This window comes from Crotalus tigris, unplaced genomic scaffold, assembly GCF_016545835.1.
Source record: "Crotalus tigris isolate CLP2741 ecotype Arizona unplaced genomic scaffold, ASM1654583v1 scf7180000024362.2655971311:6658466, whole genome shotgun sequence".
Classification (NCBI taxonomy): domain Eukaryota; kingdom Metazoa; phylum Chordata; class Lepidosauria; order Squamata; family Viperidae; genus Crotalus; species Crotalus tigris.
Window position 1 is genome coordinate 534773 of NW_024100530.1, and position 12069 is coordinate 546841.

General features: G+C 42.6%; 1 long non-coding RNA gene across 1 annotated transcript; it reads right to left on the reverse strand.

Annotated features, from left to right (window-relative positions):
• Window positions 1-9396: 9396 nt before the first annotated feature.
• On the reverse strand, window positions 9397-11800 carry LOC120300953. Its single transcript, XR_005554788.1, has 2 exons — window positions 11726-11800; window positions 9397-9722 (listed from the first exon to the last, which is right to left on the reverse strand). It is a non-coding gene; the product is annotated as an uncharacterized LOC120300953 (long non-coding RNA).
• Window positions 11801-12069: the final 269 nt, after the last annotated feature.

Sequence of the window (12069 nt, forward strand, 5' to 3'; positions counted from 1 at the left end):
GGGCCACCCACCACCTTCACGGCCCGCCACAGCAGATCGCCCAGGCGCCCCAGCAGCGTCATGGCAGTCACGCCCTCTGTCCGCACCCTGCAGCATCATCTGTACATGGTGGGGCATGAGGGTGGAGTCTTGTCCCCACTGCCCAGCTGCCATGTCCTTGGCTGCATTACTCTGTGCAGGCTGCGCCTAGGGTGACTCTCTTGGGGGGCTGCTGGTGTGGAGGGGGCGATGGGGAGTGGCGGGGCTGGGGCGATGGTGTGCGTGCCCACAGAGAGGGCTCTGAGTGCCACCTCCGGCACCCGTGCCAGAGGTTCGCCACCACTGACATAAGCAATTCATCCAGCAAAGCTGACACACATAAGATAAAGACTTTGCCCTTTAAGACTCGCATACTGTAGATAAGAAGGAAGAAAGCAGAAGTAGCTAAAAATGTTCCCTTTTGGGTGTCCCCCCAAGACACCATATGTTCCCTTTTGGGTGGGTTAGGTGTTTCCCTAAGGCACCCTGTGTTCCCGGGTTGGTTAGGATATTGGGTGTTTCCTTTGCTGTCCTTTTATGACCTTGCATTCATGGTTCTGCAAGTGGCCAGAGAGAGAGGGGCCATCTGCACGTATCCCCCTAAGTCCGGGTCAAGTCCGGAAAAACAAGGAGGTAAATTAGACCGGAGTCAGACAGATCCTACTAATTGTTTGGCCTAAAGGAGGAAAAACTGAAGAAGACCATTCCCAAGGAGACGTCCTACAAGATCAGCAATGTGTACGGCCAGAGAACATGAGGAGAGAAGAGAACGGATAATGGATAAATAGCTATAGGAGGTGGCCAGCAGAAGCCAGGATACTGTCATGCACACTGCAGTGCGAAGTAAAAAAACAGAAAACTCACAGTGTTCAAGGTGTTTTTCAGCCAAGATGTGTTTTGTTTTAGCAAAACACATCTTTAACTTGTGGCTCTAATTGATCCCAGAATTATAGTCATAAGTTGTGTTACACAGGTCACCACAGTCCTGTGCCCGATGTTACTTTTTTTTTTTTTTGCAGCAGCAGCAGCAGTCTTTAAGCAAACACTGTGGTCAAACTCATATTCACCAAAGGATATGTGTTTTTTTTATATAAACCAGAAGTAAACGCCGGAAACCGTCAAAAACTGCTGAAAATCACAGTCATGTGATGCTACAAATGGTCGTCAATATGATCCAGTTGCTAAGCACCCAAAATGGAATCACATGACTGCAGGGGCCGGGTGTGGCCATGGGAACTTCTAAAAGAGGTCATAAGTAGCTCAGGAGAGGGCTGTCATAAGTCCAAACAGTCGTTAAGCAAGGACTATCTTGGGGAGAGGAATTTTAATTATCTTATTTTTTTTTTCTTGAATTCTAATTTTCTTAAAAATCCAACCGGTATCCAAGCAAGCAAGAACTGTAGTCTACTGGCAGCAATTCTAGGCTCACCCCGAAAACATCAGACATGACAAATCCAAAGACTTTCTCCCTCCATTAAAAAACAAATAAACCATAAAACTCAAAACTTTCAGCAAAGAAAAACGTATTCCCTTAGTCTCCTCTTCTGCAGATGCAGGGTTTGTCAACCTGCTCATAAACGTGCATGGGTGATTCGAGCAAGTTTTGGGATCATTACCCAGGCTTAATTTAAAACTTCATCACCGCAGTGCGGCTATGGTGGAGACCCCAGCAGAAGCGCACTGCCGTGAAAAGGCCAGGCGACCCACAGTCTGTGTCTCGCTTGATTTGGCACTCACCACCGCCGGTGGATTTTGCGGAAAGGCAGAGAGAGAGAAAAGAGCTATCGGATTGGTTGCAAGCACCCCCAAAGCCATTTAAGTTGTGACACTGAAAGCAAAGGAGCTACTCACCTGGACGTGGCATCCCACGTGACAGCTGTGTGTGTGTGTGTGTGTGTGTGTGTGTGTGTGTGTGGAGAATGCAATAAAACTTGACATTTGAAATTATTTCATTCCCTGAAATGGGTCTGGCTGAGATTATAGTCTTCTGGTTCACATGCAACTTGTTGGCGGGAAGAGAAAGACTCATGCTTGGGTGACCTTCAAGATAGGATGGAATTCAGCTTCCACCTAGGTCTGGGAATGATGGGGGCTGAGACCCAACATATCTAAATGGGGGAAGGTTAGCATATGAGAAATGTTGAACAGAAGGGCTATAGGTCAGTGATGGCGAACCTTTTAGACACTGAGTGCCCAAAACCGCACCCCCACCTCGTCCCTGCTCCACCCTGCCCGCTGGGCCACCCACCACCTCCACGGCCCGCCACAGATCACCCAGGCAGCCCAGCAATGCCATGGCGACCACGCCCTCCGTCCATGCTCCGCAGCATCATCTGCGCCGACGGGGCACAAGGGCGGAATCTACCATGTCCATGGCTGGGCTGCTTTGCTTGGGCCGTGCCCGGGGGCAATTCTCCTCTGGGGGGACTGCTGGTGAGAAGGAGGCCGTGGGAGGAGGCGGGGCTGGGGCAACGGTGTATGTGCCCACAGAGAGGGCTCCGAGTGCCGCCTCTGGCACGCGTGCCATAGGTTCGCTACCCCTGCTATAGGCCTTCTGAGACCACCCACTGCGCAGACAAGATAATAATCCGTGATAATAGGATTTCTCCAGTAGATCCAGGCAGGGGAAGAAGATAAATCTGGATTTCCTACTTAAATAATCTGCTATAGACTGGAAATTAATTCAGACTCCTAATTCTATAGGAATTGCAAGAACATTATTCTTTTCCGCCAGAACTTCCTCCTGCCCATCCCTCTGCCAACCCATAAATTATACGGCGTGGAAATAACTACAGAAAAACTGCAAATAGCCCTGAAAACTAATTCCGAGGCTCAACATACTTCCATCCAAAGTGTAGAGTTTTTGCAGCAGGCTTGTAGTCGCAATAGCACTAGTAAAAAAAAAAACAAAGGTGGATTTCATAAGCTTGCCATTTGCTCACCTCCGCAGCAGTTATGAAAAGAGCTAATCCTTATACAAGGTGTGCATAAACAGGGAAGGATGGGGGGGGGAGGAGGAGGAGGAGGAGGAGGAGGAGGAAAAAATAGGATTTCAATTTTTCCACAGTCATCTGGATATTCTTAGGTCAACAGTGAGTTTGAACTCCTTCTCTCTCAAGAGCAATCCCCTGGCAGTGTTTAGCTTTCCTTGCAATTCATTTGACTTAATCATTAACTGTGATGCAGCCGTGAGTGATTCCCACTGGTAAATCACTTAACACCTCTCATTCCCCCATAATTGGAGTCCAATGAAGTGGGTAATGCAAAGGGACCTAAAAGCAGATTTAAACTGTCCTTGCAACATGCATTATGCTTGCTATCAAAATGACAGGCCATGAGCAACCTCAACTTTCAATAAAAGGGTCCAAGAAACAGGAGGGCAGGGATGCTGTCCGTCTCTGAAAAGTGCACAGCTCAGGTGTAATATGGGCTTTCACTTCTTCTTCTTTTTTTAATGCACCAAAGAAATTTTGTTTAGGGATTAAGAAGGTGAAATATTCCTCCGTCGAAGAGAGACTTAACCGCTTGCCAGGCAAAAGTCCTTGGCAGCGAAGTTGACGTTTGAACATATTTGCCAGGTTTACAAATGTTTCTGGAAGACCAGGAAGAGAAGCATGCCAAAATTAATTAGGAGCAAGCACACCATCACTAAAAAATCATATGAAGCCATGTTTGGAGCATTTTAGCTCTCAAGTTACCTTGGAAAAAGATGCAGTTGTCACTATAAAAGCAACTTTGGTTTCTGACTCTTGAATTATACCATGATAGCAATAGCAATAAGATTTATATACTGTACCTCTCCATAGTGCTTTATACCCTCTCTAAGCAGTTTACAGAATCAGCATATTGCTCCCACCCCAACAATCTGGGTCCTCATTTTACCAACTTCGGAATGATGGAAGGCTGTGTTAACCTTGAGCTGGTCAGGATCGAACTCCTGGCAGTGAGCAGAGTCAGCCTGCAATCCTGCTTTCTAACCACATGGAAGGAAGGAAGGAAGGAAGGAAGGAAGGAAGGAAGGAAGGAAGGAAGGAAGGAAGGAAGGAAGGAAGGAAGGATAATAGCACTAGCACTTAGACTTATAGACTGCTTCACAGTGCTTTGCAACCTATCACTCCCAACAATTTGGGTCCTCATCTTACCAACCTCTGATGGATGGAAGGCTGAGTCAACCTTGAGCCAGTCAGGATCGAACTCCTGGCAGTGAGCATAGTCGGCCTGCAATACTGCATTCTAACCTCTGCACCACCACGGATCTTATGATGCATATATTTTGATGACTACCAAGTTTTAGACGAATGTCTATGGAGATTCTCAATCATTCTAGGTTGTCTGAAAAGTGGGTTTGGACTTTCTTGGTTTTTTTCCTTGAAAATGTTTCGCTTCTCATCCAAGAAGCTTCTTCAGTTCTGCCTGAATGGTAGGGAATGGAAGGATTTATATTCTTTTGAAAGAAAGTCCAGCTGCCTTTTGAAAAGCACCCTTGGGACAGGTTTTGCATGACTTTGTTTACAAAGTTTTCTTCCTAGACTCTGTCGAGTCCTACGATTGTCTGGTTCTGGTCCTTTTCTTATGAAATTAAGTGAAGTCAGAACATGAATATATTGAACCAAACATTTTATGGAACTGGAACTAATCCCCCCACCCTTCAGAACTGGCCTCTAACTTATTAATGCTTTTCTACTTCATTAGTGTATTTCTAATCTATTCTCAGGAAAGAATAGAGCACCTGTGAAAATGTTAAGATCGAGTTGCAAACACAGCTTCCAGACGTGTTAATTTAAACTTTTCAGAACTGAAATTGTGATTATTACCAAAATCTACAAGTGCTAATTACTGACTATGTGCATATTTATGAAACTTGGGACATTTTGAAAGGAATAGCCATTCAATGGACGATAGCTAGTTTGCCGTTCTAAGTTTCTTTTTCACTAAGAAATAGTTAAGGTGGCATTCTTGGAGTCATTAAAACTGAATTTTTCCAGATTGGTGGTACATATAAGTCACTCTCCAGATGTTATTGGGCAATAACTCACATTGTTCCTTACTAAGAGTCATCATGTTATGCATAGCCATAGGGAAGCTAACTTCAACATCTGGAGAGCCACATACATCCCAACAAGACTTAAAAGCACATACAACAGAAGACTTCAATTCTTGTATCTTCTTTGGTTTTATATATATTCCAAAACATCCATTGTTTGCACAACAGAAGCCCTTATCTGGATTTTTAAAAAAAAACAAAAAAAACAAAATATAATTCCTTACTAAAAGCATTCTGTTAAATTGCTCTCTTCTTTCCCTGCATTGAACCTCAGAGTTCACTAATATAATTCCCTTCCTTAATGAATGTACAGCATTGCAATATTAAATGCCGTAATTTCAACTGATCTCTTTCTACAGCCTATTTAGCTTCAATAATGAGAATGATTTATACAAGGTCAACCCAATGACTTTAGGGATTAAGGAATCGCTTTGCTGCTCTTGAACTTGCAATATCAAGGGAGAAAAGAGAAACTAACATCCAATAATTGGTGAATAACTTAGCCCAGCCCAGAAATCAAACGTTGCAATTATTGTTAGGAAAATTGCTTGATGTACGATTCTTATTGTCATTGTTAGTAATAGTATTCCTTTTTGGCCTGAAGAAATCAAAAATATCTTCTATTGGGGAAGCCCAGGTTCCAATCTCTACACACAACACAGGAGATGACTTTAGAATAAGAAGACTTGAATCTACTCCTCAGAATTATTATTGTGAAGTTAAGATTAGGAAAGATACTCATGTCTATTACTTGAGCTTCCAAAAAGAAAGATACACTCTAAATACTACATATCTTCTATATTTATTTTATAAAATTTATGTGGCCACCCAGAGTTCCACTTGTTAGATGGCCATATAAAACTAATAACACAAACAGACAGAAAGAAAGGGAGGGAGGGAAGGAGAGATAGAGGGAAAAAAAACAGAGAGAGACAGAGAAAGAGAGAGGGAAGAAAGAGGAAAGAGAGAGAGACAGACAGACATAATACATTATTTGGTTTAGTTGCTGCAGAAAATCAGATTTTTCAGAACATGAAAGCAAAGTCAAGTGAACGTATTTCCTCAAATATATGTTGTAGATCAAGGAGACAAACAACGAGACACAGACTGACTTTTTGTCTGCCAATGCTTCTATCGGTGCAAAAATATTTAAATATCTAGCAAAGCCCTTCCTTGTGAAAATATGGCTCCATTATAACAAGGGTTGTTCTTACTCAACCATTTAAGGAAAACGCACTTGGAATCTCAAGAGAACAAAAGCGTTTAAATTCTGAAATCTCATCCAGTACCAGAGTTTTCAAGCTTCCTTTGAAATTTGATAGGTAGGGGCCATCCAAATTCTGTCCAAAGAAGGCTCTAGAACACTGAAAAAACCTTGTCTGTGAAGAAATCTGAAACCCACTGGATTGCAAGTGGATGTATAAAGATAAGAATATAAAGATTATAGCCTGCAATCTCTTTGCCTGGACTGCTTTGAGTTTGTATCCATGACAGATGAGTCTGTAGAAGCTTACATAGCTTCTAGGATTGTTACCAGATTAGAGGATTACCACTGTAAAGGATTTATTAAAAGTAGGCAAGAATCTGTCTCATTCTGCGTTCAAGATACAGTAAGGCAGCTTATCAAACTCTGGTACAATTTGATGGAAGGAATATCTAAATAGGAGGGCTTTCTTGGACATATTTTAACACTATTTTTATGCTTCTTTTATAGGTCTGGTTTGTAGTTGTGGCGTAGATTATGGTCATGTCCTAAGAAGCTTCTTAGTAACTGCAATCAGACAGTTCTTAATCACAATTGTCTGATTTATACAATTGAGGTTCTTTACTGAAACTCAATAAATTTGAAATTTGTACAGCTGAGTTCCTATTATCATCTTTGATAATTTTTCTCTTCCGGTCTTCATCTATTAATTTTTCTTTTTCCCCTTACTTTGTTTATTTCTTTACCTCCTACTGTTCCTTTTTCATCCATTTATCTCCTTCCCTTCCCTTCTTGAACACTTCATCATCTTTTGAAGAGACACATAATAAAAGAATAAGCCAGCCTCAATCCAACTGAAAATCCTAAACAATTTAAGACAATTGTTTCTAGTCTGGGGTCCGAAAACCATGAATTATGAAATACTTAATCTTGAAATTCTGATTTTCTAAGAAAATTGTTATTAATTAGAACACTTAGAAATGCATCAGCTTCAGTCTTCAATGTGTTTTTTTAAAATCATACCTTTCCCTTCTCATCTCCACTCTTGGTTCCTGGATTTTTGCAGAAGTTTAAGTAACCTACACTCAATGCGTTTCTGTTTGGGCGGTGTCAAATTATTTGTTCAACTTCCAAAACTTATCACACTCTGCCCTCTAGTGCAAAAACACAATGGTTGCGCTACAAATGAAAACCCATGAGCTTTGCTTAAAGACAAATGAAAAACAAGAAATGGAAATATCAACAGCGTTTTCAGAAAAAGAAACAAAACACCTACATAACACCTTTTTAGTCCAATTTTCAAGATTGAAGGCAAGATTGTGGGAAAGTGACATCCTTAAAGTGGTGAAACCCTGCCTCCTTTTGTTGAATAAACTGTTTGGGGCTTTTGTTTACCTACATTGCTACAACAAATTCAAAGTAACCATAAACATTGACATTCAGCCCTGAATTAAAAATCAATAGTTTAGAATCACTCCACAAAAATCTATTTTCTTTTTCCACGAAGGCTTTATATACAGTATTTGTAACAGATGGCTTTTCTGGCTTTCCATCTTGTTGTGAATGGAATCTTGATTTTATTACTGTATTTAATCTACTAGAGATAGAATATTGGGCTTTGTCTACCTCAATTCAGGCCCCCTCTAAAAACCATAAGCCCTCTGCATGAGTCCAAGATCTATTTTTTATGTATGTATGTATGTATGTATGGGCATCTCTGAAGTGCCCACCTCCCTCAAACAGGGACAGTGGGCAGTGTAAAACAAAGGATTAAAATATAAAAAGAGTATATACACGTCCAAACATTAGAAAGTGACAATGATGATAAAACACTGCTAAAATTAATTGAAAGGTGAAGGGCACCAGCTAGCCCCATGGCTGCATGCTCCTCTGAGCTCTCCATGCAAGGCCACAAAGCCATGTTTTAACTCCTTTTGGGAAGGCCAGGAGAGTGGGGAGAATATGGTGGGGGTAATGGCAGAGAGGCTCTCTTCCTGGACCCCACCAGTTGGGACTTCTTTAATTGACAGGGTCTGCAACACACCTGCCTGACCAGATGGGACAAGCCAATACAATGGGAGAAATATGGTTCCGTAGGTAGCCTGGTCCTATGTCATGGAAGAGGCTGTCATTGGCACCCTCCATTCTTTTGAAGTGAAGCTGCTACGATGCATTGCCACCACTTCGTCCCTGCTTTAAGGCTGTGCAACCACACCCTATGCTTGATTAGTAGTTTGCTTCGGTTTCTTTCTTTTCCAACATATAAAACATGCGGAAACTCCAGAAAGAGTGCAGAGAAGAGCAACAAAGATGCACTGGAGACTAAAACATATGAAGGAGGGTTGCAGGAATTGGAAATGTCTACTTTGATGAAAGGACATGATAGCAGTGTTCCCATATTTCAGGGGCGGCCACAAAGAAGAGAGGGTCAACCTATTCTCCAGAGCGCCTGAAGGCAGGACAAGAAGCAACGGATGGAAAGTGATCAAGGAGAGAACCAGACCTAAGGAGAAATTTCCTGACACGTGAGAACAATTAATAAGTGGAACGATTTGCGTCCAGAAGTTGTGGGTGCTCCAGCATTGGGAGGTTTTTAAGAAGAAATCGGACAAGCTTTTGTCTGAAATAGTTTAGGGCAGTGGGTCTCAACCTTTTTAATGCCGCAACCCCCAACCAGTCGTAAGTCGAGGACTACTCAACCGGTTGTAAGTCGAGGACTACTCATCTGGTGCAGCACCGTTTGCAGAATGGGACTTTTGGCGGGCTCAGCAGGGCAGAGACAGCCTGGACAATTCCTATTGGCTTTTGAAAGCCAATAGAATTAGACTCTATTCAAGAGAGTCTATTCTATTGGCTTTCAAAAGCCAATAGAATAAAAGGGAGTAGCACGGCTAAGGAAAAGGGGGAAAAAAATGGCGGACTGCGTTGTTTGGCGACCCCCGTGAAATGGTCGTTCGACCCCAAATGGGGTCCCGACCCACAGGTTGAGAACCACTGGTTTAGGGTTTCCTGCTTGAGCAGGGAGTTGGACTAGAAGATCTCCAAGGTCCCTTCCAATAACTCTTATTGCGTTATTCCTCTCCTCTCAAAGAAGCAAAACCGTTAAGAAAAACCAGACTGGAGCATCAGATAAGTGTTTTTAGCACTCCCTCTTTTGACAAATCAAGGGATGGTGGCCACTTCTGGAGAAGGTAGGAATGCAGCCAGCAAGTACGAGGACGTGGCATTTTTTTTACTCTTTGTCCATCAAGAAAGCAAGAAGTTTCAAATGATATTTTCTCTGCAGATACAAGCCATGGATTCACCAACCACTATCCAATATGTGATTCCTGTGAGTGTGAGTGACAATAAAGTGCATTTATTTCTGACCGCCTTTCATCTCTCGCATGGAATAATCCTCAGGGAAAGAGAAGAGGCATTTAGGCATCCTTCATCCCATGATAAATTCTACCTCATCTGGAAAAGAATGAAGATGTGAAATTGCTGGAAGAGTTTGCCTTCCCCCAGGCACCAATTTAGTCTGGATCATTGAATTTACAGCCTAGTTTTGCCAATACTGATTTGACTGCTAATGCCTTAAATGCTTCACAAATTATGACATAAATCCAACGAAGGAGCACTCATATGACTCCAAAGACCAATCTCACTTATCTTGATTTTCCATTCATGAAAAATGCTGCTGTTCTTAACGGAGGCAGCCATTCGAGGGGTTAGACCGAATTAAAAGGAAAGGGAATGAATAGATTGCAGATTTTTGGGGGGTGGTGGAGAGCAGCAAAACGTGGCACAGAATTCTGAAAAGAGATTTAAAAGGGGATCGGTTTGACCTCTCGTATGACAATAACATCCGCTCTTCTCCATGGGTTAGTTTGGAGAAAATTAACCAACACTTCATTCTGGACCTAGAAGAAATCAAACAAAACATGCCCCTTTCTAGGAAGGCTAGAGAAAACAGGTGGAACCTGTTCAGGTGCAGAATTTGCAGAAATAACAAAATGGATTGCTTGACTTAAGATAAATCAATAAGTACTTTAATTGGAAAGTACTTTTATAGACCCTTTGCTGAAAATGATAAAAATGAACTGCAGGCATCCCTCAACCTACGACCACAACTGAGCCCAGAATTTATGTTGCTAAGTGTGAAATTTGTTAAGTGAGCTTTGCCCCATTTTACGACTTCCCTTGCGACATTTGTTTTTCCCCGCGAGAAGTTGAAATTGACTGATTGAACCTCTCTTTTTTTGCACATGGCGGCAGAGGCGTAAAGCGAAAAGGTTTTATAAAACCCAGCTGAAGACCTAGGACTGGGGCGACAGTGCGCGTGCCCACAGAGAGGGCTCTGAATGCCACCTCTGGCACCCGTGCCATAGGTTTGCCACCACTGGACTATGGGAAAGAAAGAACTATATAATGCAATTTTAAAGGGAGAGAAATAATAAAAGCTTGCTGGTATCTGATAGTAAGAAGATCAGATTTATTTTTATTTTTCCTTATTTGTATCTAGCACTTTTGTCTTTTTTTTTAATATATTCTTTTCTTGTTTGTTTTTAGTATTTCTTTGTTTATATTTCATACTTTTTAACTGCCCATCTTATAACTGGCTAGCTGGATGCCAGCCTACCCAGAGGTACTTTTGCTGCAGGCACTGTAAAAAATGTTTTCCCTAGCAGGCAGGCCTGACCCCCCCAAAAAGAGTGCAGAAATCATAAAACCAAGCACTTCTGAGCACTTTCCAGTCCTTTGCATCCCTCACCTGAACAGATACGCATGCGCCAATCATTAAAAAGGCTAGATGTGCATCAGCCGCAGAAAAGTGCAGTTGTTTAGAGGGACAATACTGCCGTGTTATTTTTGAATGTGTGTTTTCCTAGAATATAGGAAGGGGAAGTTTAGGACAATATTCCTCAGCCTTGGCTACTTTTAAGACATGGGAATTTCAATTCCCAGAATTCCCCAGCGAAAACTCAAGCTAGGGGTTGTCCGAGTATCAACGTGTTGTTCACTAGCATTAAAATTACTCCAAGCAAAGCTCCTTTTTTCCTCCCCGTTACATTTCTTTCCATGTCTTTTTCCCTTTACACACGCAAGCCAAAAAGGCTTGCAAATGAACTACTGAGTCATTTTAAACATGCAACTTTCCCCAGATTTCCATGTAGAAATGGGAGGGAGAGTTGCACATCTAGATGCCCCCCCCCATAGGCTTTCCTATAGATTAAAATGCAATGCCATCTTTGCAACGAAAACCAAGGGCTGCAGGCGGCTGTTTCTCAAACCTTGCCCAATTAAGGCTGTGGACTTCAATTCCCAGAATTCCCCAGCCAGCCAATGCTGAGAAATACTCAGAGGTGAGGAACGAGGACCCCTTTATGACTTCTGGACTTCAACTCCCAGAATTCCTGAGCCAGCCCCACTGGCACAGAGAGAGAGAGGACACGAATTCAGGCTCTAGAAAGACTTACTCTCCATCCCCGGCAAAATTTATCTTAAAACACGAAAAGCCGCAATCAGCCACGGCTGACGAGCCTCGCGCGCCCGTCCTCTTCACGAAGTAAATGAAAGGCGCATGCGTAGCCGCCGCTCTCAGATAGGCTTAGAAGGAGGAGAGGCGGAGGCAAGAAAACCGCCAATAAGGACACAGTGCGGAGCGAGCGAATTATAGCACGTGGAGAACCGGATGGCATCGTTTACGCATGCGTATTCGTATATTTCGAACAGGGATGGGAAACGACGGCTCTTTTATGATTTGCGGACTTTGACTCCCAGAATTCCACTTTCTAGCTCTACATACTGACAGTCACTCGCT